Below are 12,338 nucleotides of genomic sequence, written 5' to 3'. Positions count from 1 at the left end.
AATAGTTCTGAGCCGTTAGTGTGTAAAAGGTTTCTCCGTCTTCAGCAAAGGAGATTTTTCTACTGCACTTTTCTTACTGTCCTGGATTAACAACTCTGTTGTAACCAGGTTAAATTCCTGTCTTCTTATTTCTTTATTGCTTTTATCATTTTATTTACTATTGCACTATTTGAGTTGAAAGCACGAGCAGGGTATAATTTTTATTTGCAGGCAATTCACCCCCCTCTTGTCGGCCTCCGCTGCACCTACAATTGGTATCAGAGCCCAGACCGCCTCAGAAGGACTAACGCCGACTGAAGCACAACGATCAAGACGATGGCCGGAGCAAATATTCATCCTCCAAAGTTCGACGGAGATTTCGCTACATGGAAGCGAAAAATGGAGGTATTTTTTAAAACTGAATTTGATATACTTTTAATAATGAAATATGGATATGCAGCGCCGAAAGATAAAGAAGAAAACACGTGGAGTAAGAAGGAGCAAGCCGATTTTGTCGCCAACGAAAAAGCTGAGTTCCACCTGCTCAGCATTCTGCCACCTCAGGAGGTAAATCGAATCGGAAGCTACGACTCCGTGAAAGATCTCTGGGAAAAATTCCTGGAGCTTCACGAAGGTACCTCCGAAGCGAAGCTAGCAAGGTGCGACATCCTCCGGACCCAGTTGACGAACCTCCGGATGAACCAAGGCGAGAAGGTAGCGCAACTCCAAGCGAGGATTAAAGAGTCGATCACGCAATTAAGCAACCTTGGAGAAGAAGTAAAGAACCGGGACTCGATCCGGTACGCGCTCAACGCCTTCCCCAGAACTCCAGAGTGGACCTCCTTAGTAGATGCGTACTACATCTCTAAGAACTTCGAGGTAGAATAACTGTTTTCTACTTTTGAACTTCACGAATCTCGAGTTGCAGAGCCCAATGGAGTAGAAAAGACCAGTCAGAACATTGCCTTAAAGGCAAGAATAAACGGTTCTGACTCCAAAGCCTCGGTCGACGAATCCGAAACGGCACTACTGGTAAGACACTTCAATAAATTTTTTAAATCTAATAAATTTAGATCGCAAACAAAGAGGCATCAGCAAAGAAAAAGGACGGTCCGTTGCTACAACTGTAACGAAGAAGGGCACATCAAAGATGACTGCCCGGACTTGAAGAAAAAGGGGAAAGACAAGGAAAAGACAAAGTACAAGAAACCAGAATCCTCCAAGCATAAGAATCTGAAGGCCACCTGGTCAGATTCATCTTCTTCCGAATCAGACATCGAAGTCTTCTCCGGATTAGCGCGGGCAGCCAACCATCTTCCTGAAGATGACTCAAGTTCAGAGATGAGCATAGATGAAGGGGGAGGATCATCAGAAGAAGAAAGCGACGATGAAGGGGGAGAATCACCGAGTCAGGTAAGTAAGGTACGTCACCTAACCCCGACTCAGTCCTTTCAATTTATTAAATGTCTTTCTAGAGATTTATTCAAATTAGAAAAAGAAAATACTGAATTGAAATTAAACCTAGCAAACGCATGCCCACTAGAAATGTATGATAATCTTAAATTAGAAAATAAAAAATTAAAAGTTGAAATTAAGAAATTGAAAGATAATGATGCATGCCTAAATAGATTTCCAAAATCAAAAATTAGAATTTATGAGAAATTAAACTAGTATATTAGAAAGCATCAAGGTCAACTTAGGAAAATTCCTAAAACTAATGTACCCCCTACATTTTTAACCAACCCTGTAGGAAGGAACCTTTATTGGATTCCAAAATCTTTGCTAGTTTAATTTGCTCTTTTAGTTAAAAGCTTATAGTGAGAAAATTAAACTTTGAGTTTCTTTATGGAAGTTTTATCTAAAGAAGTGGTTGTTGCTCCAATAACCAAGAAGGTCTAGTGCCTCACCACAACCTGGAAGCCGAAATATCGAAATAAAAATGTTTAATTAACTTTCTGATAAAAGCATTAAAATTGGAATTAAATAATGCCTTGAAAAGTTTGTAAACATTGCCTTAGAAATTCTTTACAATTTGTTTTGGAAATTATCTTCAAATTTATTTTTTGACTTAGAATTATCTTAAAAAATTCAAACAAATCATTTTAGTTAGAATTCTTTTATGACTTAGAAATTTTACTTAGATTTTTTTTCAAAAATTTCATTTTACTTAGAAATTTTTTTTCTATTTTTGAAAACTTTTGCTAAAATGTTTTCTGTTACCCCGTTTTTGCTGTAATCAAAGGGGGAGAGTATTTTTTAAAAATTACATAATATTTTTTTGTTAACTCTTAATTAAGTAGTTGCAATTTTATTTATTGCAAACTGATGCTTAACATGTTAGTTTAAGTGATTTTTTAAAATTACTTTTCTGTCTATTTTTACCCTAACTTGAACTTGGGTTGATACACATCAAAAAGGGGAAGATTGTTAGTCCCCGTGGGTGTTTTGATGTGATCAACCAAGTTGGTTAGGTCCTGCTTTGTATTTGATCCCTATGTCTGAGTGTGCAGGAGCTTAGGAGCGCAGGAAGTCGAGCGGAAGACGTAGCTAGCGAGAAGGACGGCACGGGAAGGGAGCCGACGGGCTCGGTGCATCCGAAGGACCAGACAGCTGCGGAAGAGTACTCCGGTGGACAAGAAGAACGTGTGCAGTGTTCGAGGGACGAGAAGTCGGACGGAAGCCTGCTCGAGGAGAAGGCCGGAAATTGGGTTCGGGTGAGTCCTATTTCGGTTGGCCGGAATCACCCAAAAGAACGAGACTTCGGAAGACGAAGCAAAGAAGCAACCAAGCTGGAAAAGCTGCCAGCCAGCTTGGAGGCGCCTCCATCAGGCTTGGAGGCGCCTCCAGCTTAAGGGCGCCTTCAACCCCTGTTGAAGGCGCCTCGGACCCGGCAGAATTGAACGTTGAGCTTTTGGATAAAGTTTTATCCACCCACTCGATAGAGGCGCCTTGGAACCCTGTTGGAGGCACCCTGGACCCTCGAGATCAGATTTCCAGAGGCTATTTAAAGGCCCCTGGAGCTAGGAATTCAATATCGATTATTCATTCAACTCTGTAATAACTTCCTAGCAATAGTTCTGAGCCGTTAGTGTGTAAAAGGCTTCTTCGCTTTCAGCAAAGGAGATTTTTCTACTGCGCTTTTCTTACTGCCCTGGAGTAACAACCCTCTTGGTTGTAACCAGGTTAAATTCCTGTCTTCTTATTTCTTTATTGCTTTTATCATTTTATTTACTATTGCACTATTTGAGTTGAAAGTACGAGGAGGGTATAATTTTTATTTGCAAGCAATTCACCCCCTTCTTGCCGACCTCCGCTGCACCTACACCCACTTCCCCCTCTCGTGATTCTCCATCCCCGACACGTCGTCGTCACTCCCTTTGGCGTCTCTGGCCACCGTCGATCACTGACATCACCGTCTATGCTAGCCATCATCAATGCAACCTCCGTATCCACCATCATCGTCTTCTCTCCACATGTTGTCGCCGCACCAGCCGCTTGTCTCGTAGCCGCTGACCCGTCGTCGACACAGTTACATAGTTGCCCTTCGCCGATGTAGCCCTAGCCAATATCGCCAACCGCAGCAGAGGTCAACGTCGCAACTAACCAGGGTCAGCCAACCATCCCTTTATTCCTGATCCGTACCCTAGTTTTTGATTCATTGTCGCTACACTTACGTGCAACATCTCCGATCATCAGACTTCCCTTTTCTAGCCAACCATTACCGATGGCCTGTGCTCTCTCTCCCGATTCCCTCCTCGTTGAGAAGCTTGACACCGACCGTGATTTGGCATCAAGCAGCTAACTGGCTTCACCTAGTTCACTCTTTCGGCTATTCTTTTGCCCAAGATCCAAGATTCAGTGCTGGACATCACCTCCTGTTTCGACATGAAGTTGCTGGGGCATCTCCAAGCATCATTGATTTGGCCGGACCTAGAGATCAATTGGGAGGTAAAATCTTTTGTGTGAGAAGTTGTTTGATTAGTGTTTTGATTGATGCTCAGAGGTGAATATGTTGATTGTGTTATAGGATGTTTGATTTGGAGATTTGCAACTCCACCTTGCTCCGGCCACTATTCTTGACAGCAAGCATCTCCGGCTGTGAGCCAATAGTGGAGCCTTCAGATTTGGGTAAGTTGCGGAGGTAATTTCATATATGAACTAGATTTAATTCTGACTATAGAATAGTTAGAAGTATTTAATTTAATTGATTACGGAGTTTGATTAGTTTGTGTTGAGTTGATTAATCTATACATGGTTGATTTAGAGGAGTACATGATCGTTATTAGAATCATTCAATTGATATTGTGATTAGTGGTAATGGGTTGTATTTATACGGTTTCTTGTTGGCAGTATTGAATGGATTGTAATTAAGGATTCATGGATGAGAGTAATAGAAGCTAATCATTAATAAAGGATAATTAATGATCAATTTGAATAGGTTTTTCCTATGGGTTTGGATCTTAGGGTTTAGCTAGTTGTTTCTTATCTGATTAGCTAAACTGTACAATATATGATTTGCAGGACGTTGATTCGAGACGAGCGTCTCGATGTGGGATTGGTTTATCACGATTGATAGATAAAGGTGGATACTTCTTACCTTAATTCTGTAGTACTTTGACCTTAATGCATGAGATATATTTGGATAGTTGTTGTATTTACCTTGACTCCACTCGTATTTTTCCTGAGCTTGATACTTATCCACTCGATCTTTGAGATAATTGATTTGATGTCTATACAGTCTCTCGTTGTCATCTATGATACTTAGCAAATACTAGATACCATGTTTACTTACTTTGATTGTTGTTTATTTACATATCTTATTGAGCATGCTGACTTCCTGTAGCATACTTGATTTCTGTTCATATATATATGATGGCTATTGCATCTTGCGCATCATATCATTGCATGCATGTCAATGACAAATTCTCCCTTGTGGTCGAAAGAGTCGTTGACTAGAGCCGCACACTAAACCACTCATGGGTGGTAGCTGGAGCAGATGTCGCTTGTCCTGTCGTGCTCCCACTCGGTCACTCATGAATAGTGATAACTAGAGATGCGAGCAGCGACGACCCCATTGCTACGTAGCTAGTTCGCTACTCAACACCTATCCATTCGGTCACTCAAGAGTAGTGGTAGCTGAAGTGAGTACAGTTGTCATCGATCAACCATGCAGGGATCGTGGTGTAGAGGGGTGGGCGGAGTGACCATCTATGAATATGCTGTTATTATTATACTTGCAAATGTCGTTGATTGCTTACTTATACAGTTATTTTATTACATCGATGTGATATTCTTACATATGTTGAGTTATATATCTGTTGCATTTGCTTAGACATTGAATTACTTGTCAGTAGTATGTATATACCTCACATGTTATCCTTGTAGTTATGAGCAGTACTGTAGCAGATCTTTACTCCTGACCTTCTATTATTAGCCTAAGATCTGGCTTTAGGTATGGACATTTATTATGATATCATTGCAGTATCTGCTATTTTCCCTATGAGACTGTATACATTTATATCTCTAGTTCTTTATTATGTTCATACACTATCTGTCTATTATTCGCTGAGTCCAAGCACTCACCACCCCATAAACTGGTTTTCTTTCGCCAAGTAGTAGGTAAAGGATTTATGAAGTCGCTAGGAGATCCTGTCAGCCAGTCCCATGTCACAACGAGCAACTTTTCTGTTATTGCTAACGTTTGCATTATTGGCTTTGGACTTGTTCGTGTATATATATCTTTTGTATGGAGTTTAGTTTTGTGGTTTCCTGTATTTGTGTTGATGTGATTTGTTGTTGTTGTGTCGAGCCGGGCTGGTTCACGGTTAGTTGTTTTGTGATTTTGCATTGGTTATTTTGTGGCTTCCGCTGTGTTTTGTTCCAGCAGTGTGGGCTATATATATAACTACGTGGTTGCGTTTTATATCCAACTATATGGGTTGTTGATGGCTTGTAAGTAACCTTGGAGAAATGTATATTGGTTTAATTTGTCACTCTTATAGGGAAGGTGCTGTCCGATTTTCATTAAACAACCTTACCCTCGGGGCGTGACAGACGTAACCTGGCACTGAACATATTTTTTTACAGATAACATGACCTGACAATAAATACATTTGGACAAAATTGCATAGATGACATGAAACAATAATGATGACATCGAGACAAGTTGGGCAGGTGATGTGACCTGGCAATTATTACATATGAACAATGCTATGCAGCTGACGTGGCATTACAATGCACAAATCTAAATCATTGAACGATTCTCATTCTTATATCTACCATCGAATCAAAATTTGTATAATTTTAAATTTTTTCCTTATATAATGGCTAACCAGATATTTGGTATAACACATTTTAAGTTAATAATTTTTGTGAGAGTAGTTTCTTCTAATAAACTGAGTTCAATCCCCCGACAAGCTTCATACTCATTTGAAGAAGATAAACACTTATTTCATGTTTACCTTCATATTTCCCAAAATCCAATCATAGAAATCAACCAATCGAAGGATCAATTTTAGGCAAGAATTGAGAAATAGTATCATGCATATTTGAATTTTTCGCATTGTAGCCGACCGCCAAGATCTTTGCCAAAAATAATGCTTCTTATGCTTAGTGCAGTATCCAAAATGAAATGTTGCATACGACAAATCGAATATTTGAATCCTAGTAGAGAATCTGAACAAGATATTATAAGTTATTATGCTCATATTTATTTTAGACTATCTAAATATAAATAGCATTGTCTTCATAACTGATATTCAATTATTTTCTTATAGTTAACTTGTGCTAGAATGTTATTAGAAGAAGACCCGAAATACACAAAGGGTTTCAAATTTGACCATGTTCGAAATATTCTCAAAGACATTGGAAAATTTGGCACTAACAATATGGATACTACAACCATGAAATCGCGATGATAAAATTTTAATACTAGTTCATTTGAACAACAATTCTCCGAGGAATAATTTCATACACCTTCATCTCCTTGTGTGTCTGCTTTTGATCTTAATATCACTGATTTAGATGTGTTACTTCTAATAATCGACCTCCTAAGTTGAAGAAAGCAAAAATAAAGAAAAAAATGATGGACAAATTGCAAAGGTAATTAATATTAATGCTTAACTTGTTGCAAGTATTGTTGCTACTAAAAAAAATGACAAATACTATGATTTACAAGTAAGAAACTAAAATTTTATTTAAAAATTTGAACTTAATCTCTGACTCAATGATGCGTGAATATATTCGCAATAAACAAATTAGAATTATGCAAGAGAGAATATAAGTCTAGGGATCTCATCCAATTGCACATCAAGGAGAAGAACTTGAATCATCTTTAATACAGGGAGAAGGATTACAACTTAATCAATATCAAGGTGAAGATCAAAAATCTCGTAATCCTGCGAATGTTTCGTCTTGATATTGATAATACTAAATACACATAATTGGATGAAACATTCGCGGGATTATGAGATTTTTTATTTTCACCATGATATTAATTGAGTTGTAATCCTTCTCCCTGTATTAGAGATGATTCAAATCCTTCTCCTTGATGTATAATTGGATGAGATCCCTAGACTTACATTCTCTCTTGCATAATTCTAATTTGTTCATTGCGAATATATTCACGCATCATTGAGTCAGAGATTAAGTTCAAATTTTTAAATAAAATTTTAGTTTCTTACTTGTAAATCATAGTATTTGTCATTTTTTTTAGTAGCAACAATACTTGCAACAAGTTAAACATTAATATTAATTACCTTTGCAATTTGTCCATCATTTTTTTCTTCATTTTTGCTTTCTTCAACCTAGGAGGTCGATTATTAGAAGTAACACATCTAAATCAGTGATATTAAGATCAAAAGCAGACACACAAGGAGATGAAGGTGTATGAAATTATTCCTCGAAGAATTGTTGTTCAAATGAACTAGCATTAAAATTTTGTCATCGCGATTTCATGGTTGTAGTATCCATATTATTAGTGCCAAATTTTCCAATGTCTTTGAGAATATTCAGAACATAGTCAAATTTGAAACCCTTTGTGTATTTCGGGTCTTTTGCTAACAACATTCTAGCACAAGTTAACTATAAGAAAATAATTGAATATCAGTTATGAAGACAATGCTATATTAATGAACTTAGACTTTGAATATAAAATTTAGATAGTCTAAAATAAATATGAGCATAAAAACTTATAATATCTTGTTCAGATTCTCTACTAGGATTCAAATATTCGATTTGTCGTATGCAACATTTCATTTTGGATACTGCACTAAGCATAAGAAGCATTCTTTTTGGCAAAGATCTTGGCGGTCGGCTACAATGCGAAAAATTCGAATATGCATGATACTATTTCTCAATTCTTGCCTAAAATTGATCCTTCGATTGGTTGATTTCTATGATTGGATTTTGGGAAATATGAAGGTAAACATGACATAAGTGTTTATCTTCTTCAAATGAGTATGAAGCTTGTCGGGAGATTGAACTCAGTTTATTAGAAGAAACTACTCTCACAAAAATTATTGATTTAAAATGTGTTATACCAATATCTAGTTAGCCATTATACAAGGAAAAAATTTAAAATTATACAAATTTTGATTCGACGATAGATATAAGAATGAGAATCGTTCAATGATTTAGATTTGTGCATTATAATGTCACGTCAGCTACATAGCATTGCCCATATGTAATAATTGTCAGGTCACATTCACCTGCCCAACTTGTCTCGATGCCGTCATTATTGTTTCATGTCAACAATGCAATTTCGTCCAAATGTATTCATTGTTAGGTCATGTTGTCTGCATAAAAAAATGTGTTTAGTGCCAGGTTACGTCACCTGCCTAACTTGCCCCAATGTGGTCATTGTTATGTCATATTATCTGTGCAATTTTGTCCAAATGTGTTCATTGTTATGGTCGCATCATCTAAAAAAAGTTCTAGGACATGTCACCTGCCCAACTTGCATCAATGTCGCTATTGCTATTTCAGGTAATCTGTATAATTTTGTCCAAATGTGTTCATTGTTAGGTCATGTCATCTGTACATACAAAATTGTGTGTTCAGTGTCAGGCCATGTCATCTACCCAACTTGCCCCGATGTTATACAAAAAATAAATGAACTTAAAAGACTTGGTTTGTTAGGTTTGCAAAAAATAACAACTGCATTTCGGATATTGGCGTATGGTGAGTACATTAAAATTGGGGATCGACTGTCATTGAAAGTGTGAAACAATTTTGTCATGCTATTATAATTTTTGGAGGGCAAGACCTATAATCTCCAAACGCTCATGATGTTGCTAGGCTACTCTAAATTGGTGAGCAACGAGGTTTTCCAGATATGTTAGGTAACCTAGATTGTATGCACCGAAGATGGAAAAATTGTCTAATAGCATGGGTAGGGCAATATTCTGATCATAGTGGAAAGCCAACAATTATTCTGGAAGTTGTAGCTGATTATGATCTGTGGATCTGGCATGTGTATTTTGGGTTGGCCGGATTGAACAGTGATTAATATACTTGAGTCTTCTCATCTTTTTGCTGTTGATCTTGTTGAAGGTATTACTATTCCTGGTTATGTCATTCAAGAAAAAGAGTACAATATGGGTTAGTATTCAGCTGATGGTATATACCCAAAATGTTAAACAATAGCTTGTTCAAACGATTCATGATCCACGAGGTTGAAAGAATAAATTATTTGCAATGAAGCAAGAAGCGTGTATAAAGGATGTTGAGCGAGCATTTGGCGTACTCCAATTACGCTTTGCAGTTATTGCAGGACCTCCACATTTTTGGTGGAAAAATAGTTTACATGATATAATGGCATCATGTATTATTATGCATAATATGATAATTAAATATGAACGTGATTTAAATGTCCCAATTGTGGAACACTTTGAGGTGCCAACTCTAGATGTTAAAATGATAGTACTTGATTTGAAGAGTTTCTAGTTCGATACAGACAAATCAAAGACAAAGAAACTTATATTGCCCTTCGAAATGCATTAATTAAGCATTTATGAGAATAATATAGTACTTTTGAAAGTTAAAGTCCTCTAATATTATATTTTCAATTAAATGTCAACATTTGTTTTAAATAAAAATTAGTAAAATCATTTATTCTAATTGTGTGCGATTTTATAATATTTTTAAAATATATCTATGCCTAAACAATTATGTAATAAAAAATAAAAATTATAATTTTTAATATATATTAATTGAATACAGAATTTTAAAAAATTAACCTATCAAATAACAATGAAGTATTAATTTTAAATACAATAATTATCATATAAAAATGTTAATAGATTAAAATGTATTTTGATAATTAAATTATAAATAAAAATAGAATATTCTAATAAATATTCCTTTTTGGCATGATATAATATGAGTGAGTTGGAGTTGAAATAGTGTTTGATATTGAAATTGTATCATTTTGATGTGAAAACTACACCAAATATTATGTTTGTCGTTGGAGATGGTCTAAACACCAAAAGAAGTAGGAAATGTTCGAAATGAAGTGCTAAAAATCAATCAAAATAAATGATTTTTTAAACAAGTGCTATATCAATTAACATTAACACAAAAATTCGTGTCCAGGGACGAAGTTGGCTACGAGTTAGTGTACGTCAACATTTAAAGCTGCAGCGTTACTACGATCCCAGGAGATTTTGCTTCTCCCCTTTCCCAACTTTTCACTAATGTAAAAAATGACGAGCCATGTTAAATCAAGCAAATGCTGCCTTATCTAATAAAATCTTAATACACAGATCTGACACTGTGAGGTGAGATAGATCAATGTATAACGTGCCTAACTTATAAGGATCCCGAACTCCTCTTCCATCTCTCATTACTTTCAGTTGTCCTATATAACCTAAGTACTATCGCATCGATAAATCAGCTAGAAGAAGAAAAAAGAAGAAAAGGAAACTCACAGAGATCGGGGAGGTAGTCCTCGAGGACGTAGCCGAAGTCCCCTTTCACGATCTCAGGTGTGGAAGCCGGTTTGGTCCCTGACATTGTTAGGGAGGGAGTTAGGAAGCTCAAAGTAGAGGATATGGCCACCGATCCGCGACTGGTTGAATCACCGGGATCGGGCTGCGCCGCGGCACCTGGAGGACGAAATGGCGGCCAAGGGGAGGATAAGGATGGTGGAGGAAACCATCGTTGATTGGGAGGACGATTGATGAGCGTTGTTAGTCCTCCGATTGGCGCAGCGTCGTCCCAATGACGATGGCGATTTGTGGTGCGGTCTTTTAGGTGTTCTCGTGACGGAGCGATAGCCGTTGGGAAAGTGGAAGCATGGAAGAGCAGTGACGGTTAATTCGATCCTACCTGTACAGGTACTGCCCCAACCTCTCACAATGGGGCGGTGGGACCCACACTTAAATAGTGAGTCCCACCATCTCATTGTGAGAGGTTGGGGCAGTGCCTATACAGGTAGGGTGAAATTTACCAGCAGTGACAGAGGCCGATGCCATTTAAAGACACGGTGGATTTTTTTAATAAAAAAATAGTCCTGAAAATTGGTTTGATTTTGCAGCTAGATATTAAATGATTTATGATATGACATGTTATGAATGATTTCAAGAGTAAAGTGGAATCTATAGTCAAATTGAAATGGTAATTAAAGTTAAGAATATATGTATCTAAACAAGTCTCTTTTACCGGGGCTCAGTTCTCAATGTCAATATTCTTATCCTATAATTAGTTAGCCTAAGAGTCGATCGAATCTTTCAGAACTTGGCTCTCCATGCTTCAAAGGCAACTCCCCCAAGTATAATCAGTCGAACTTAAGATACTTAGCTCCTCATTTTAAAATATAAAGGTTCTTAGTATACATCCGGTCAATCCTAGTGCTAGTCATACTTAAGTGGCTTAGTTTCCTACTTCTCAAAGTCAAGACTCTCAACATGTGGTCAGTCGGCCCAAAGTACAGGTTAAACTTACAAGATTCTGCTCTTGTACAAGTCTCACAGTATTCAGTCGGTTAGACTTAAGACTCAACTCCTTATTGCTCAACACCAAGGCAACCCTCAGCATATAGCTGGTCGACTAAAAAGTCGATCGGATCTACAGGACTTAGCTCCCACTTATTCCATACAAGTCTCCCAGTATATAGCCGATTGGCCTTAGAGTCGGTCGAATTCTTTCTAGGAGACAACATTATCAGGGAATTATAACAACCTGTTAGAAAATAACAAATACTCGTCAGAGAATATTCCGCTAGCATAACATATATGGGCAATGGAACCTTTCTCTGAGGGTAGCGGTACAACTTCCATTACTTGACGTTACTCGACATATTCTGACATCAAATATTCTCAGCCGCCTCATTAATGTCGAGGTTATGGAAGAAGGTTCAT

The 12,338-nt window shown here is 37.4% G+C and overlaps 1 pseudogene; it reads right to left on the bottom strand.

Annotated features, from left to right (window-relative positions):
* Positions 1 to 11,383, bottom strand: part of LOC121979427 — a 45,209-nt pseudogene extending 33,826 nt beyond the window's left edge.
* Positions 11,384 to 12,338: the final 955 nt, after the last annotated feature.

Source organism: Zingiber officinale, chromosome 5A (assembly GCF_018446385.1).
Source record: "Zingiber officinale cultivar Zhangliang chromosome 5A, Zo_v1.1, whole genome shotgun sequence".
Taxonomy (NCBI): domain Eukaryota; kingdom Viridiplantae; phylum Streptophyta; class Magnoliopsida; order Zingiberales; family Zingiberaceae; genus Zingiber; species Zingiber officinale.
Note: the sequence above shows the minus strand (reverse complement) of the source record. Positions and strands in the feature narration are given on the sequence as shown.